General features: G+C 33.7%; 1 protein-coding gene across 1 annotated transcript in view; it reads right to left on the reverse strand.

Annotated features, from left to right (window-relative positions):
• Window positions 1-20,144, reverse strand: part of CCDC91 (coiled-coil domain containing 91) — a 367,928-nt gene that overhangs the window by 125,169 nt on the left and 222,615 nt on the right. The window lies entirely within an intron of this gene.

Below are 20,144 nucleotides of genomic sequence, written 5' to 3' on the forward strand. Positions count from 1 at the left end.
AGAATATTTTCTTAGCAAATCAATCTTGATTCCAGAGTTACCATTCTTCCTTAATAATCCATTCTGGAATCATGCCAGAAACCATCATTATCAGCAGTCTGCAAAATATTCTTTTTGAAAGTTAAGAATATTGGAGTCTAGGGTACTTAGCTAATTCATTTAAAACACCCCAAAAGATCACTGGCAGTGCTTCACTGTTCTCATTTGTACATTGATGGGCCACAGTTTCCCTGGACAGGCAATTTTGTACACATTAACATCAGCTCTGTGCACAGTTGCAGTGTTTTTACTTCTCTAGGGCTCCTGTTCTCCTTTAACAACGTTCTCTGTCAAAAAGAAGTAATCTTGTACTGAAGGAATTAGCAAAGAAAAAAAACCCCACAGGAATTAGAGAAGAAAAAATTAAGAAGTTCTAACTTCTCCTTCTCATCATTACAAATTTTTCCCCAAGCAATGAGTAGGACTATTCTTTCCCCGGCTTTATACTTAATGTGAACATCACTTACATATTTTTAAATGAGGATGATGATTTGCCTACTCTTTCAAAGAATGCATTCAAGAGAAACAAAATAAGCTCCTTATTTTTTGTGTAGAATATATCAATTTAAAATTGCATTTCTTTATTAACTCTCTTAAATGTACTGTATGTGGAGAATAAAGAAAAGTGAAGTATGTGGTAAAAGAAAAACCATTTTATGGCTAGCCACAATCTGCTAACATATCACTATATACATTTGAGACAATAATTAGCAGTTAATAAAATATGTTTTTCCTGGCAGACAAATTTTCTCAAGGCACACTTTTTCTGCCTATTTTATGAGCAGGAGACTCAAGTGATCCTGATGGTATGCTAAGAATGGATTAGAATAACACCATAACCCTTAAAAAAATAATAAAATTAGAGTTGTTATTGTTTTATAAACGTTTTATATAAAATTCAGTAAAGTACAGAGCTAGTAATATTTGCCATTAATTAATTCTTATAACATGAATTTTGATACCTACCCTTTTTACCTCCTATTACCGACATAAATATTAGTATGAAAAGATAATTACCAAAAAGTGTTGGATTAAATTTTACTGGTTGAATTCTGTTTAAATCTATGAGAAAACTAAATTACAACTATTTTGATGTGATTATAATACTTTTGGATGTACACAGTATAGATGACAGTCAGAATTCCTTAATATATACCGAAGTGAATAAAGAGATCATATGATTTACATTAAGTATTTGGTATGTCCTAAAGTGATAAGAGTAATAAATGCAAATACAGGTTTCCACAACTTTCAGGGACTATATTAATAATTAAATTAAACTCCAATAGACAAGTAGCACAGAGCATGTATAGACAAATTAGAAAAGCTCCACAAATGCTTAAGCATCCTTAAAAAATCATGCCAACCCTGAAAATAAACAAATAAAGACAAACTTACAAACTGGAGTCAGGGTTCTCCAGAGAGAGAAAAAGAACCAACAGAATACAGGAAAGGAGAGGGAGAGACTGATTTTAAGGAATTGTTTCACACTGATTCTAGGGGCTAGCAAGTATGAAATCCTTAGGGCAAGAAGGAAGGCTGGAAACTCAGGCAGGATTTCTGTTAGTGCATCAAGGAAGAATTTCTTTTTCAGGAACACTGTTTAATGAAAAAAGAAAAAATGTGACTGTGAATAATGCTGAGGAAATTATTAAGTTTCTTTAAAACAGGACTGAAAGCCTATGTACATGTGACCACCAAACTTTTTTTCTCCCTCTTTCTTCAGGATCCCTATTAACAGTGAGTTATAAAATTACTTTTTTTTTCTAGGATCATATGTCATAGACACATTGGTATGTTTAGTTATCTCCAACTGAGTTTCATTAAATTCTCTTTGTATTTATGACATTTTTTGCTTTAAGTTTTGCTTGAAGTTAGATCTGAAGTCAAATCCAAATTTTGTTACCTATTAGCTGTGTGATTTTGTTCAAATCATTAAATTTTACTAAATCATTGATTATTACTGCTACTACCTCACAGTGTTTTTATAAAAAAAATTTTCAAATAGCACATGGAAGAGACCTGCTGCAATACTCGTACTTGGCACATAATAAATGTCGAGTTGATGGTACTAATTGTTGTGATCATTAAGTAAATAGTTCCTGGTTGTTATCCTCCATTTGTGATTGACCTATATCAATAAAAATGAATTTATAAAATGCTCTTTTAGTAAATTTTGTCTAATAATTCTAATTAGAAAAAAGTAGATAATTTATTGACACTGCCATCTCTGCTTACTTTTTAATAGAATTGAACTAACAAAGCAGTATCTGCTTATATTTTTCTTGTGTCACTTTGTTTTATGAGTCTCTTGTAAGCAGTAATAATTGAATTTTGCTTTTAAATCCAAACTGACCTGAAACTGTTATAGTGTAAGGAAAATAAGACCATGATAGTCATGATAGTTTTACTTGTTGTCTTGACTGTGATGGAATTTCTACACAGACATGGTAGAATAAAGTGAGATTAAATAGTCCTCTGAAGATTCCTACAGCATCCTGTGCTTACTCTTCTCTTACCAATTACTATTATTTTATTGTAATTTCCTGGTATTGGTTTGGCTTTCCACATTGGGCCGTAAGCTTTTGCTGACACAGACTTTTTCACTGCTATATCCACTTCAAAGCTTGGTACAAAACATGCAAAAATATTTATCGTTCTTGTAGAATATCTGACAAATAAATGAAGCATGAATGAATGGACAAATAAGATAATGAATATTAAGAATTTGGACAAACTAGTACATGGTTGGCCTTCATTAAATATTATAATTATTCTTATGTCTTCATTTTTACATTTAACTGCTGCACTTTGATTTGCCTTTATCTTCCTCAATTATTTTGATGGTAATGTTCTACTTTATATTCTGTAATAGCCATGTTAAAGCTCTCCACAATATTCTGAATGCCATATTTACCTAAATGTGGCTGTGTATAATAATAACTAAAACTTTTAATTTTAATTTATGGAAGAAAAATTAAGCCTTTTCTGGCCCTACCCTTTACTTTCTTTTTCAAGAATCCAATAGTTTAATCTACTTTTTAAAAAATCACATTTTAAAAACTTCTTTTAAACCTATTTTAAAGTATTAATCTACTATTAACATAATAATTTCAAAAGCTTCTGTTCACCTTTTTCTAAAGGACAGAACTATACTAGGTGATTATATCCCAATTAAGGCACATTACAGTCCACAAAATAAACATAATAATTCTGACTAGATATTATCTTGAGATGAGTAAACTGAGGCAAAGGTCAACAGCTAGTAAGTTGCACAGCTTGAATTCTGCCTCACTCTGGACTTCAAACAACTATATAATACTAACTCCACCTTAATAAGAATAATTAAAACAGTATTTTGTCTTAGTTTATTGATGAATGTTTTATTGTATTTATTATATTATATTATCTAGCTTTGATAATCATAGCCAGTTCTTTTTAACTAAAAATTACATTTTTGTTACGTTTTATTTATTGATTTGTTTTTTTGGTCACTTCTTACTAATTAGGAACACCCTTTATTTTATTTTTGGATGGTGAAGAAGAAAAAGTAGAAATATAAGTGAAGGTTGCACCTCTTTTGCCTCAATGCTGTCCAGAGGTTGTTTTCAATGTTTCTGGTGCTTAATTTTTTACAGAGGGCTTTTGCACTTCTATGACATCACGTTAGTTCAACTTAACATTTTGCAAGGTGATTTTCCTTTATCTCTCTTCATGTATGTATACAGATAATGTGTATGTATATACATGTATACAATGATATTTATTAATTTTACCAAAAAATAACAATATTTTCTTAGTTATTAACTTTGCAGACATTGTTGGTACCTCTAATTTCCCTCTCAGAGGATTATTTTTTTCTGAATTTTGATGGTTTCCTTATTATGCACTTATTGTTGCTCTTATTTCATCTGCCCCTTTTCTTCTTTGGAAACGGTGGTTATTTATCTGTTACAGCTCCATGATCAGGTTTCTAAGCTTCCTTTTTCCCATCTCATTACTAACTTCCTCTGCATTAAAAGTACCTTCCTCAAATTATTCTTCTGCCAGTAAATTATTTTTCTGGAATATCGAGCCCACTTGTTGCAAGTTCCAAAATATATTTTATTTTGCCTATTGAGTATTTAATTTAATCACACTCTTTCTTACCTGCTTTAAAGTTTACTCCGACCTTTGATGTCATGGATACTACAAAATAAGAAATTTCTAAGATTTTGTTTATTTTACAAAGTAAATACATTTTCAGAAAATGACTTGTTAAACATCCTATCCTATCTTTTTTGTATTATGGATTTTTTTCATAGTTTCTTGTTTTATTTGTTTATTTACTTATTAAAGCATAATTCATTATTTGTGGGGTACAGAGCTGAATATCAATATATGTGCACAATGTGTGATGATCAAACCAGGATAATCAGCATGTTCATCATTACAAAATGTAATCATTCCTTATGTCTATTAATCAATTTCTCACTAACCCCGTCTAGCTCCCCGTTTCCCACATCTAGTTACCACAGTTCTGTTTTCTCCTTCTGAAAGTTCAACATATTATTGTGATTGATTTTCTTTCTTTCCTTTCTTTATCTATGTTTTAGCTCCCATATATGAGTGCAGACATGCGGTATTTCTATTTCTGTGCCTGGCTTACTTCATTTAACATAACTTTCTCCAAGTTCATCCGTGTTGCTGCAAATGGCAGAATTTCATTAATTTTTCATGGCTGAGTAGTATTCCATTGTGCATATATACTACATTTTCTTTATCCAGCCATCCGTTGATGGACATTTAGGTCGGCTTCATATCTTGGCTATTGTAAATAGAGCTGTGATAAACATGGGAAATCAGGTTTCTCTTCTACATGATGATTTCCATTCCACTGGGTATATACCCAGCAGTGGGATTGCTGGATTGTACAGTAGTTCTATCTGTAGTTGTTTCAGAAACCTCCATATTGTTTTCTATAAAGACTGTACTAATTTACAGTCCCATCAACAGTGAGGAAGCGTTCCCCTTTCTCTACATCCTTGTCAGCATTTGTTATTCTCTGTCTTTTTGAAAACAGCCAATCTAACAAGGGTGAGATGATATCTCAATGTGGTTTTGATTTGCATTTCCCTGATGCTTAGTGATGTTGAGCTTTTTTTTACGTACCTGTTGGCCATTTGTATGTCTTTCTTTGGGAAATGTCTATTCAGCTCCTTTGCCAATTTTTTAATTGGATTATTTGTTTTTTACTGTGAAGTTGTTGTTTGAATATCCTTATACATTCTGGATATTAATCACTTGTTGGATGTACAGTTTGCAAATACTTTCTCCCATTCTGTAGGTTGTCTTTTCACTCTGTTGATTGTTTCCTTTGCTGTGCAGAAGCTTTTTAGTTTGATATAATCCCATTTAGTTCTTCTGTTGCCTGTGTTTTTGGGGTCTTATTCATAAAGTCTTGCCTAGTACTGCATCCTAAAGTGCTTCTCCTATGTTTTCTTGTAGGAGTTTTATAGTTTCAGGTCTTATATTCATGTCTTTAATCCATTTTAAGTTCATTTTGGCATATGGCGAGATGTATGGGTCTAGTTTCATTATTCTACACATGGATATCCAGTTTTCCCAGCACCATTTACTGAAGAAGCTGTCCTTTCTTCAATGGATGTTCTTGATGCTTTTGTTGAAGATCAATTGGCTGTAAATAAGTAGATTGATTTCTGGGTTCTCTATTCTGTTCCATTCGTCCATGTGTCTGTTTTAATGCCAGTACCATGATAATTTGGCTACAATAGCTTCACAGTATAGTTTGAAGTCAGGTAGTGTAATGCATCAGCTTTATTTTTTTTTTTTTCCTCAGGATTGCTTTAGCAATTTGGAGTCTTTTCTTGTTCCATATGAATGTTAGGATTGTTTTTTATATTATCTATTTCTTGTTTGTTTTAATTTTCTGTTCACGTTCCTTAGGCTTTATTTGTTAGTCCTTATTTTGTCATCCATTACCTATTTAAAAGCCAGCATGCATTTTCACTTCTGATCGAGATTAAATAACAGAAACCAGATTTGCCCTCCTGCCTTAAACAACTGAAAAACAGGGGAAAAATATGAAACATTTGTCAGACATTGGACAACAGCCAGTGCAGACCAGCCCATGAGAGGGGAAACAAATGTGGTAAGCTCTACAGATATCCCATTTTATTACCTGGAGAGAGTTTCCAGTGCCCAGTGCAGGAAGGGAAAAGCAAGGCTATACTTGATGAGACAAGGTTGAGATTCCAGTGAAGCTAAGCAAGACAGAGTTCACCTAATATAGCACCAATGAGGAAAGAGTTGTAAGATGACCTTGAGAGATCTGTAAAAGGTCCCTTTCCCTGAGTCTTTGGCTAAGTATTGACCACAGCAGGCATGTGAGGAAACTACCCAAGGTCATGGAAAAAAGAAACAAATCCAAAAGAAGAGGAAACAATACCCAAGGTTCACACAAGTCCGAGAATAATTAGTGTTCCCAATGGCTGGAATGGAGTGGAGAAATCTCATGGGGCATTGTATAGAGTGCTGAAAAGGATATTGCCTCAGGGGCAGGACAAAATCAACCCTAGGATACAGGATGCTCTGGTGTCACCCAGCAAAATATAAAAAGCAATCTTTAAAAGGATCAAACTATTCTAAATAACAATTATATCCCAAGAGAAAAGCTAAAGAATGTTTAAAATGTACAAATATCCAGCAACAACAAGGTAAAACCCACAATGACTGGCATCTTATCAAAAATTGGCAGGCATAAAAAGATGTAGGAAAATACATCCAGTAATGAGGAAGAAAAGAAATTATTCAAACTGAACCAGAAATGATTGAATTAATAAGGACATTAAAAGTTATCATAACTATATTCCATATGTTCAGGAAGGTAGAAGAAAACATAAATATGTTAAAGAAAGACAAGGAAAATATGAAAAAGGCCAAAATCAAATTTCTAGAAATGAAAAATGGAATATGTAAGATAAAAACTATACTGGATGGGATTAATAGCAGATTAGGTATTCTATTAAAGAAGAAAAAAATTAATGGTAAAAGACTGAATGTTTCCTCCAAGATTGGGACACTCCTATTTAATATTATACTGGAGATACTATCCAGTTCAACAAAGACAAAAAAGAAGAAGGAGGAAAGAGAAGCATGCATATCAAAAAGAAAGAAATTATTTGTAGTTCAAGATGACATGATTGTCTATGAGGAAAACTATAATAATCTCCAAAATAAAAAAGCTCCTAAAACTTTTTTCTTGTTGATAAAATGAATTTGAGATTTTATCAAGGCCACATGATACAAGGTTTATATTTTTAAAAAATCATATTTCTACTAAAAAAGAAATAATTGATAATTGACATAAAAGTAGTACCATTCACAATCACACTAAAACATTAGTTATAACAAAATATGTGAAAGATCTGTATAGTGAAAACTACAAAACAATGATAAAAGAAATCAAAGATGTCACAAATAAATGAAGAAATATATCATTGTTCATAGAGTGGAAGATTCAATAAATCTATAGTTTTATTGATTCAACACAATTCAAATCACAGCACTATCAAGATTTTTTGTAGAATACAAGCTGATTCTAAAGTTTATACAGAAAAACAATGGAATTAAGAGGGTCACAAAAGTTTTGTAGAAGGAAAAAGTTGGAGAAATTACTACTGATGTGAAGATTTACTGTAAAGCTACAGTAATACAGACTACGTTAGTACTACCATACAGGGTAATGAAACAGAGGAGATAGTCCCATAAAAGGACATATAAGGTCAATTAATTTTCAACAAAGATGCAATAACAATTCAATAGAGAAAGGATTTTCATAAATGATGCCAGAACAATTTGATAAGAATAGGCGAAAAATAAAACAAAACAAAACAAAAAAACCTTGATCTATACTTCACATCACATACAAAAATGAGTCAAATGTAAAACCTAAATCTATAAGACTATCAGAGAAAAACAATCATTTTGACCTTGGGTTAGGTAAGGAGTTCTTCAATATGACACCAAGAGTGTAATTCATAAGAAAGAAAATTAATAAATGAACTTTAACAATATTAAATCTTCTATTCTTCCAAAGACACTGTTAAGAGAATAAAAAGTCAAGCCATAGATTGAGAAGAAAATATTTGCAAGCCACATACCTGAAAAAAGACTTGCTTGATTTGAGAATATGTAAAAAACTCTCAAACAAAATAAGAAAATAAGCAATCCAGAAGAAAAGTAAGCAGAAGATGAGAAAAGATACTTCATTAAAGAAGATATACAGATGGCAAATGACCAAATGAAATGCTTAACATAATTAGTAAAAGGCCAACTGAATATACTTTTTTATTTTTATTTTTTAAAAAGATGACCAGTGAGGGGATCTTAACCCTTGGCCTTGGTGTTATCAGCACCAAACTCTCTCTAGTGAGCCATGGGGGCCCTTGAATATACTTTAAAGGAGAATTAAATTCAAGTCAATGTAAATTAAAACACAATGAGATACACAGCTATTAGAACAGCTTACACTAAAACAAACAAACATGACAATACCAAGAGCTACTGAGAATGCAAAGGAAGCACAACATTCAAATATTGCTGGTGAGAATGCAAAATGGTATAGCCACTTTGGAAAACAGTTTGACAGTTTATCAAGTTAAATGTGCACTAACCTAACAACCCAGGAATCCTACTCCTAAGTATTTAACCAAGAGAAATGAAAAGTATGAATTTTACTGTATACAAATCATAGCTTTTCTAAAACGAAAAATAAAGATTAATAACCACACATTTTGAATGTAAAGGGCTGTGTAAAAGCAAATATTCTAAATTCCAGGCCCAACATCTAGAAGCTGATACAGGTTCCTACTGCCATTATTCAAGGGACTGATCATCACATACAGAAGAAATGGTAGGGAACATGGGAAGAGTGTTAGAGAGACTCAAGAGATCCAGATACAACATGGAACAGGATGAGATCAGAGGCCACCAAAGCAACATAACTAAATGCAAAAATTAAGACCAACAGGAGAAAGAGGTCAGTTCCTATGCATATCTATAGTCATATCTATTCATATACATAATACCACCTATATAATAAGTAGGTATATAATCACCGCTATAAATGGGTGTGTCTGAGTACTGACAAGACACTTTCCTTGGCCAAACATTTTAGCCAGGTTCCTCTAAGCCTTCTTTTGGACTAGGGCTTGAGGTTGGTCCCTGTACTTGTCAGACATACTGCTGTGTATTGATTGAATTGTATCCCCCAAAGTTCAAATATTAGAAGCTTAATTCCCACTGTAACTGTTGAAGGCAGGACATCCTATTATGGTAATTGAAAGGTGGGGCCTTAAGGAGGTGATTAGATTGTAGGACCATGCCATAGTGAATGCATTAAAAATGGTGGTCAGGGGTGTGGTTCTGAGGGCTTTAAAAGAAGAGCACATGAGAAGTTAGTCTCTCTCTGCTCTGCCATTTTCCACCATGTGAGACCCCTGGATCACTATCACCACCGCCAAGGCCTTCATCAAATGTGTTCCCTGAACTTTGGACTTCCCAGCCTCTGAAACCGTAAGCAATATATTTCATTTTCTTTATAAATTATGCTGTTCCAAGCATTTTGTTCTAAGCAACAGAAATGGACTAATACACATGTATAACCCACTTTTAGCAAGAAACTTAGTAAGTTTAGAAAGAATCTCCCCACACTTGATCAACTTCCTAATTCCCCACTCTTGACATCAGTAATTTCTTTTTAGTAATTTTCCACCCACTCCCCACTCCCCAAACTACTCCTTGGCTATAAATCTCCCCATGTTCTTGCTGTATTCAGAGTTAAGCCCACTCTCTTTCCCTTATTGACACCTATCAATCACTATAGTCTTGAATAAAATCTTCCTTACCATTTTAATAAGTGTCAGATAATTTTTTCTTTAACAGTACACACACACACACACACACACACACACACACGCACACACACACCATACCCCTTGATTACACACACACACACACACACACACACACACACACACACACACACACACACACACACACACACACCCATACCCCTTGATTACACACAGGAGGCTTTGGGTAGGGAAAAAATGGTAAAAGAAAAATACAATTCCCAAAATAGTCCCTTATCTATATACATCAAGCCAGTGCAGCAACAACAATGATAACAGTGGCAGGGGTCTAATCCCTTCCTGTCAGAACTAATGCTGCAATAACATAGAAAGTTCATCAGAAGATTGTTAGATGTAAAGACACCAGGGGCCTTTTTTCCTATGTGAGATTTTTGGAAGCCTCAAGCAGAAAATGGGTGGGGAGTGCTTTCTAGTTGTTGACACCTCATCTAAATATAATATAAAGTTCTAAGAGCCATTACTGCTTCATAATAAATTATCTCACAACTGAGTTTCCCAGAAAAAAGAAAAAAAGTCATGGTTCAGTACTGATTATTCAGAAAGAGTCCTGAAAATAATTGTCAGGTAATCAACACTAAACAATGACTCAATTATATGTTGTAGTGAACAATATCAGAAATAAAACTAGATTTATTTTGTGAAATATGCTGAAACTCCAGAAAATAATTTCAACATTGCTTTTTTTCCACTTTATTCCTGTTTTTTTAAAAAAATCTATCTCCTATATTGATCATAAACACTATATATTAACATGAATGTTAAGAGTTTTTTAGGTAGAGAGACAAATTTCATCTCAAAACATTTTTTTCTCTACTGAAAATAAACATAAATATACATACAACTTTCTTAATGCAATTTATTCATATTTAAAAGATTATATTCAAATCACAATTATTGAAATAAGACAATATTTTGCATGCTTTATAATGTTTTAAAATACTCATTTTAAAATGCACTTTATAAATAAACAACATTTTAAGCTGGTGCCAAAGCTAGATCCAAAGAGATGAGCCTTAAAGGAAATTGGGGAAAAATGATTAAAGTAGATATATCTTAAAGTAGACTAGAAAAAAAAAAATAACTTGAGTTCCTTGGACCATAATATTACTAAAATGCTAGCTAATTATACTTGAAACTCTTGGGTTAGCTCCATGTATTTTCCATATTTTCTAGCCAGTAAGAAAAATTATCTTCCCAAGGTAAAAAGAGTTTGATTTTCAGTTTGAAAGCATTAATGCTTAAACAAGGGGAAATGGTTTTCTCATTGTTTCTAAGTGATTTTCATATGGTATATCTCACACCTGTATAATTTAACAATATGCCACTTGCTTTATTTCTACTTTCTTGTCCTAAGTTCTCTTCTCTATGTTTAAGGTGGTAAGACCATAATATTTTTCTGTTCTGTCCAAGCAGAATAAGAGTGGGTGTCTTGTAACAATCTATCATTAGCAATTTTCTTGTTAATGAATGCAGGGTCTATTTTAAAACATCCCCATGATCTGGAGATGTAATGACTGATACTTAAATGAAAGCCAAGCATGATTAAATGCCTGTGCCATAGAGAAAAGATTCATGTGATATACAGGAATTCACACATAAAGCATCCATTTCTTAATTAATATAATATAGTCAGGATCAAAAATAATTTTTTTAATTAAAACATTCTTTAAATGTTGAGGTACTTTTTGATCTTTTCAATTATATTTTTGAATAATACATTAACATTTAAACCTTAATCTATGTCTACTTTTAAAATTTTTTTTAATTTTATTATACATGTTTATGGGGTACAATTTATTGTTTCAATACATGCATATATTGTATAATGATCTAATCAGAATAGTTAGCATATCTACCATCTAAACATTTATCACTTCTATGTGGTTATATCATTCAAGACCTTCTTTTCTGCCTATCTTGAAATACATAATACAGTATAGTTACCTATTGTCATCCTAGGGCATCAGAACTCATTCTTCCTATCTAACAGTAACTTTATACCTTTGTACCAGTCTACCAGCCTTTCCCTGGTCCCTCTCTCCTCTTTCTTGTTCTGCCTCTGGTAATCACTGTTCTACTCTATACTTCTCTCTTTTTTTTCTTTTCTCTTTTTAATTTATATCTACTTTCAAACTAAAAGAAACGTTCACCCTCTCCCTTCCCCTACACATAGACAAAACAAGAACGTTTTTACTTGCTTGGGATCCAAACTGATTGACTTACTGCATATGCTCATTTATTATTACAATATTTCTTAAGTATTTAAACTTTGTGATAGGCTTCTAGATACTGCTGTGATAAAATTTGGGTTCTAAAAAATACATGTTTAATTAATAGTATAAAAATTTTAGGGGCCGACCCCATGGCACACTCGGGAGAGTGTGGTGCTGAGAGCGCAGCAGCGCTCCCGCCGCGGGTTCGGATCCTATATGGGGATGGCCGGTGCGCTCACTGGCTGAGCGCAGTGCGGCCGGTCACATAAAAAAAAAAAAAAAAAAAAAGACAAATAAATAAATAAATAAATAAATAAATTTTTAGAAAGGTAAAGCCAAATGAGTCCTGATGTATTACTGTAATGGTAGCTGCTATCAACAAATAAACCCAAACATTTCAGTGACTTAACACACATAAATTTCTTTCTTATTCATGGAAATGTTCTTGAATGACAGATTCCCTCCATGTGGTAATTCAAAGACTAAATCTACTTCCACTAGTGCTTCTGCCATTGATAAGGATCTTACTGTTTTCTCTTTCAGGCAGAAGGGGAATGAAATGCAGAAAAAGTCTATCTACCATTTTGGTCAAGAAGAGACACAGATTAACTTCCACTCACTAATGAATGGTAGAAACTAAGCTACTCAAACCTTGTTTACTGTCAAGGAAAACCATAACAGAAATTAAACTGTTGAATCTGAAAAGTTTTATTTCATATCAATTGTTTTATTTGACAGGTATTTCATGAGAGCACAGAGGCAAAAGCAGGCTTTTATGAATTGCAACCACCCAAAAAAAAGCAAGGGAAATGGCTCCCTGGAGGAACAGCAACTTGCCAGTGATGAGTCTATACTAACTAAGAAAAAGAACAAGTTTTGATGAGCAGTTAGCTATCACTGCCATGCCTCAGCAGGATGTATAAAAATAAATTCAAAAATAAATTTTTGATCATCAGAGTAAAATTATATGATATCAAGGATAAGAAAAAACTATTAAAAACAACCAAAGAGAAAAGACAGATTATCTGCAAAACATCATTGATTAAACCAACATTAGACATCTCATAAACAACAAAAGAGAATTAAAAGCAATGGAATAATATCTTCAGGGGAAAATAACTGCTATAGAATTTTATATAGCACTGAAATGTCATTCCTAATTAATGGCTTAACAAAAATTTTCAGAAAAAAAACAAATATTAATAAAGTTTACACTTTGCAATTAATAAAGATTATAATACAGCAAAGAAATTAAACACATGAAAAAGGAGAGAAAGCAAGAAGCAAAGGGAACAAAATAATTGTTAAATACATGGGTAAAACCCAAGAAGAACTGTAGGGAAAGAAAAATAATTTTTTTCTTCCATTTCCACAGATTCTTAGTCAGAAAGAACTCCTGTAACAAAAAGACAGTTTAATAAGAGAAAACCAAACAGAAGTTTATCATGTATATTTCACAAATACATGGGAGATATCCAAAGAATGAGTAGTTCTCAAACAGGTGGTTTTGAATTCCAGCTTACATTTTCAAAAAAAGAGAAAGATATGGGCATTTCATAGTGATAAAGGGACAACTATATGAACAGGACATAATAACTCTAAATGTGTATGCATTAAATATGTGTGTCGATACTAGAGGGAAAAAAATAAAAACCCTGATAGAACAGCAAGGAGGAATAGTCATATCCAAAAGAATAGTTAGAGATTTCAACACCTGCCTCTCAGTGACTGGTATAACAGGTAGAAAGAAAATCAGGAATAATATAGAAGATTGAACAAGACAACCTAAAAATTTGACCTAAATTATATTTATAAAAAATTCCACCAACAGCCGACTGTACAATCTTTTCAAGTATACTAGGAATATTTACCAAGACAGACCATATTCTGTGCCATAAAACACACCTCAAAAATGTACTCAAACCACATAAAATAAATTCTCTGTCTGCACTAGAATGAAAATAGATAATAATAGAAAGACATCTGGAAAACACCAAAATATTAGGAAACTAAATAATACACTTCTAAATAACCCAGAGCTAAAAGAAAAGAAATCAAAAGATAAATTAAAAAGTATTTTTAATTGAAAATGAAAACATGACATTTGAAAATGTGAAACATGCACCTAAAGCAGTACTTAGAATGAAATTTATATCATAAAATGCCTACATTTAAAAAGTAAGGTCTCAATCAATAACCTAAGCCTCTACTTTAAGTCACTAAAATAAATGCAAATTAAAAGCCAATTAAGTTGATTGATTGTTGACTGTGTGTTGATTAGAGAAATTAAATAAAGGTTAGAGAAAAAAATTCAGTGACACAGAAATCAAAAAAATTAAAATGAAAATCAATGAAACCAAAAGCTGATTCTTCAAGAAGTTCAAAAAAACTGATAAACCTCTACCAGACTAATCAGGAAAAAAGAAAGAAGACACAGATTACCGATAATCTAGACTAAGACAAGAGATATCAGCATAGTTTCTACATTTTTTAACAGGATATGGTGTGACAAGGTAAATTGATTTAACTTACGCCATTAGCCCCCAGCATTTCACAACTGATGCCCAGCTTATCAAAGTTCCCCTTCTCCTGCTCCGCTGCCTCCTCCCCTCCTGCCTTCAGTTTATCAAGTTCACCCTTCTTCTGTTTCCCTAGAGTGCCCCCAACACCCTTAGCAGAAGTTCTCGTTAGACAAACCTGACACCCTGTACCTTAATGTTAAAGACGGAAAATTTTAAATTTTCCGCCTATGCTGTCTTTGGCCGATAGAACCAAAAACTATATCAAGATATAAACAGGCAACCTAGGGAGGGGATTACCATGGGGAAGTTTTTGCTGTCCCTAACTGATTAACTTGCTTATCTTGGCTTCTGTAACCAGCTTGCTTTAGGCCTTGTGAAACCCCTCTCCCCCCTTCGTGCCAGGAGGGGGTGTAACTTTGGCTGTGTGACTATGTGATATTTTTCCTTTAAAAACCCCTCAAAGTTAGGCTCGGGGCTGCTCTCTCGCCAGAATATCTGGGGAAGCAGTCGCCGGCCGGCTAATAAAGACCCTGCTATATTTTTCAATTGAGTGTTTGGTTCCTTTCTCGAGCAATAACCTCACAACAAGAGGAATATTATGAAAAACTTACACACACATACGCATATACAAAGATAATAAATATGTAAATACATTCATTTGATAAAATCTAACACCTACGTAAAAACTAGGAATAGGAAAAAAATACTCAAACTAATGATGGGCTTTGACAAAGATAAGCACAGTAGTGTCCCCCTATCCTTGGGGGATATGTTCCAAGACCCCTCGTGGATGCCTGTGAAATAATAAAATGCCTGCATGACAAGAGGAAATGAGATGAATGGCACAGGCATAATGACATAGCATTAGGCTACTAATGACCTTCTGATGATATGTCAGAAGGAGGACCATCTTCTTCAGGGATCCTAGATCACCGAGCCACGATGACGTCGACAGCTGAACGTCAGGAACAGTTAATGTTGACGACTAATGGGCAGGTCGCACATACAACATGGATACTATGGACAAAGAGATGATTCATATTCTGGGTGGGATTGAGCAGGATGGCACATGACTTCATACTACTCAGAACAGCTGCAATTTAAAACTGATAAATTATTTATTTCTGGAATTTTGCATTTAATATTTTCAGACCACAGGTGACCTTGAGTAACTAAAACTGCGGAAAGTGAAACCACGGATAAGGGGGGACTACTGAATAGGAATGGCAAGTAAACACATGAAAAGATGCTAATTGTCAACAGTCATTCAGATAAAATGCAATGAGATGATATACTATTCCCCACCCCAAAAATGGCTAAAATGAAAAAGAGTGACACTACCAAGTGCTGTGTAGGCAAATAAAAGAGAACTCTCACACTTTGGTAGTGAGAATGTAAAATATAATGAAACTTTGGGAAACAGTTTGGCAATTGTTTATAAAGTTAAACATACACTCACCATATCATCCCAGCAATTCAATATCTAAATATTTATATTTATAAATAAAAATAAAAAACATATGTCCCCATAGATTTTATACAAACATTCACAGCAGGCCCAAATTTTAAGCAATCTAAATATTTAACAACAACTGAATGGATAAACACAATACTGTATATCTACACAATAGAATACTACTTAGCAACTGAAACATAAATTACTAATATATGCGACTGCATGGGTGAGTCTCAAAAAACATTATGCTGAACAAAAGCAGCCAGACACAAAAGAATACATACTCCATAATTCGTTTTCTATGAAGTTATAGAAAAGATGAAACAAATCAATAGTGACGGAAGTTAAGTTAGTGGTTGCCTGGGGTCAGAGATTATCAAGAGGGTATGACTGTAAAGGGGCATGAGAGAACTTCTTAAATGGATAGCAATGTTCTAATCTTGATTGTGATGGAAATATATAGGCGTGTATGTTTCTCAATAACAGGTGCACTTAATTTTATGTAGAACATACCTCAAAAAGTTGATAGGTTTTGGGGATACAGTTGAATACAGAAGAAACACACAACCTACTTGTCATAGAACTTACATTGTAGTCCTCAATTTAAATAAGTATTTGTAACTCCAAGGGAAGATACTGGAAGACAGTATGTTAAAAACATGTGCTGGTTGCTATTGGCTATTTTTGACAAGGCAGTAAGAAAAAAAGACAGACTTGGTTTTCTTTTTTAAAAAAGCTTAAGAGCAATGTAATCATACAGATAGTTTTCTGTATCTTGTGGGTCTGGGTAGCATCTTATACACATCTAATAGCACTTAAGTGACTATAAATAGAATATTGTACATATCTTCCATAGAAATGTGTATTTTACAAGTACTGTTAGAAATGAATTTAAATTAAATTCATGAATGCTACAATTCAAAGGCATAGATAATATTTAAAATTATATTTACATCTATATATATATATATATAAACCCCTTCATGCACACACACTTACCCCTTTATTCCCATAACTTGTCCTGTGTATTTCTTCTATCTGGCTGTTCTTGACTTGTATCTTTTATAATAAGCCAATACATGCAAGTAAAGTATTTCCCTGAGTCCTATGAGCCATTCTAGCAAATTGTCAAAACTGACAGGAGGGCAATTGTGGCAACCTCTTACTTTGTAGCCAAGGCAGACAGAAGTGTAGGTACCCTGGGGACCCAGTACTTGTGACCGCCCTCTGAAGTGAGGACAATATTCTTGGACTGAGCCCTTAAACTTGTTGAGTCTGATGCTAATTCCAGAGAGTTAGTGTCAGAATTGAATTGAATTATGGGACACCCGTTTGGTGTCCGGACAGTTGGGAAACTGGTTGTTGGTGTGGAAAATCCCCACACATATGATGTCAGTAGTGTCAAAGCTAAAATAGGATAGAAGGACAAAACAAAAGGTTGGTCTAATATTCATATACCAGTGACCCCAAAGTAAATGTTTAAAAATGTAAAAGTTCTTTGACAGCAATCACAAGACGAACTATGAATAAATAGCTTTTCTTCTGTAGACTGGAAATTAGAAAATCGAAGTGTCAGCCCTGGCTCTGATAGTAATAATCTTGGCCAAGAATAGCAAAGATAATAATAATGCAGTCAGTATCAACTAAACACCTGGAATGTGCTAAGTTCTACTCTAAGCACTGTGCAAATCTCATGTCATATAATACTCAGAACAATTCTATGACCTAGGAATTACTTGTGTATCCATTTTGTAGATAAGAAAAAATGAGGTACAGTGAGGCTAAGGAACTTGCCCTAATTAACATAGTTAAGTAACAAAGCCAGGGATCAATTTACTAGTCTGTTTTAGTGTCAATTTGCTTTTCCCTTAAATTCTTAATTTGGAAAAAAAAAAAAAGAGTGAGTGAGAGAGAAAAAGAAAAGTTTGAACTAAATGATTCCTAAGGAACTATCCAGCTATTAAATTTGCACTTTTCTCAAAAATATTTATTTGTTGTTGTTGTTGAATTAAATTTATTTCAAGTAGCAGCTCATGCCTACATAGGATCCGAACCCACAGCGGAGCTTCACTGCGCTCCCAGCGCCGCACTCTCCCGAGTGCACCACGGGCTCAGCCCTAGTCTTTGCTTTTTAAATAGAATTTCATCATACTGAACTACTTACAATCCTAATAAATGTCCTCTGGTAATCTTGAATGCTCTTTACCAAATATTTCCAATTAACAAATAGGCAATATCTTTCCATTAATTCGGGTCATTTTTAATTAGTTTCAGCAATATCTGGTAGTTTTCAACGTACAAGTTTTTCAACACCTTGGTTAAACTTATTCCTAGGTATTTTATTCTTTTAGATGCCACTGTAAATGCAATTGCTTTTTTAACTTCCTTTCCAATTCTTCATTGCTGGTGTGTAGAAACACGGCTGATTTTCGTGTGTTAATTTTTTAACCTACAACTTAGCTGAATTTAATAGCTCTACTGTTGGCTATTTTTGACAAGGCATTGCAAGAAAAAGACAAGCTTGGCATCAAATTCATAGGAAAAAGAGAATTCACAAGCATTGAATCACAGGAAATAGAAAAGTTTAGAAATTTGGGGACTTGCACAGACAACCACTTCACAACTTCAATTTATGAAAGAAACAATTGATAAGATCTTTCGGCAACAAAGACCAACTACATCAGCCTTGCAGCAAGTTATTAAACCAAGTGTTAGTCACATGCACTGTTAAAAAACTCAATGGATTAAAGTGTCTCCAAGCAAAGACCTAATAAAGCTGGGACTGCCCGGTGTATATGTTAATTTCAACTAAATGGTTTGGGGAAAAGAGAACCCAAGGATTTGTTTGACCCAGGTGTGATAAAAATGAAGTTATCTGCAATCAAATAAAGAGAGAGACACAGACATACAGATAAGTATGACATGGAAAACATAAATACATTAAATCTAGGAAGTAGTTTTCTAAAGCAACTGTGGTTATGCCTTTAAAAAACAGAGCTCGCTATAATAAAATACGTAAGAAGCCAAAAGAACCATTACCCTAAACTGTGACTATTTGTTACCTAAAATGACTCTTGGGCCCCTTATTTTGTATAGACAGGAAGCAGTCTGAAAAACTGGATAATCTCCAATATCCACATAAAATGTAGCCAACAAAGATACTGAAAAATGAAAAACCTACAAGACCACAGGAACCATGGACTAGAGAACATGTCCCGAACACTGAAAAGAGAATCACGGTACATCAAAGAGAAATCCCTACCCTTAGGACAGAGACTCCTATCTAATCTGTCTATTGAGATTTTAGAATTACTACTTACTAGAGATAGCTGTGTCTCTGATTCTTTACCTATAATATTGGGAGTGTTTACAGTAAATACCCTACCTTTGTCTCATCACCGTATAGCAGATATATTGGGGCTAAACAACTTATATTTTAACTTTTAGCTCTTCAAGTCTAGAGGGACCATATCTGGACCCTGTAATATAGAGACTGCAGCACTGTCATTCCCCTCCTATCACTCAGAGACCCTGTCATTTGAGGCCACAGCTGGATGAAACTTTCAGATTTTCCCCCATGTGGACAGGATATATAAATTTGCTTGTGAGATGGAGACTTTGAATATTTGCTGTCCAAAATAGTAGAATGAGGCATATTAATTCTGTTCACCAATTTTTTCCTACTTTCTCCCTTCCAGGTTCACAGAAGGATCTCAGTACCTGACTCTATTATTATTGGGTGGGGCCACGGGGATACAAATTGGGACTGGAAGTTTCATTTCCAGGCCAGAGTATTTAATTACTGATACAAAGTCTAACAGGGTTCTCTTTCACTCTGCAATAACAACAGGTAATGTTACACATAGGAATGAATTACACTATCAATATAGCTCCTAGGGTGAGGACAGCATGAGACAGAGGCACAAGACAACCTTCAATGTATATGTAGCATGGGTAAAATACAAACTTTTGTTGTCTG

Source organism: Cynocephalus volans, chromosome 12 (assembly GCF_027409185.1).
Source record: "Cynocephalus volans isolate mCynVol1 chromosome 12, mCynVol1.pri, whole genome shotgun sequence".
In the NCBI taxonomy this organism is placed as follows: domain Eukaryota; kingdom Metazoa; phylum Chordata; class Mammalia; order Dermoptera; family Cynocephalidae; genus Cynocephalus; species Cynocephalus volans.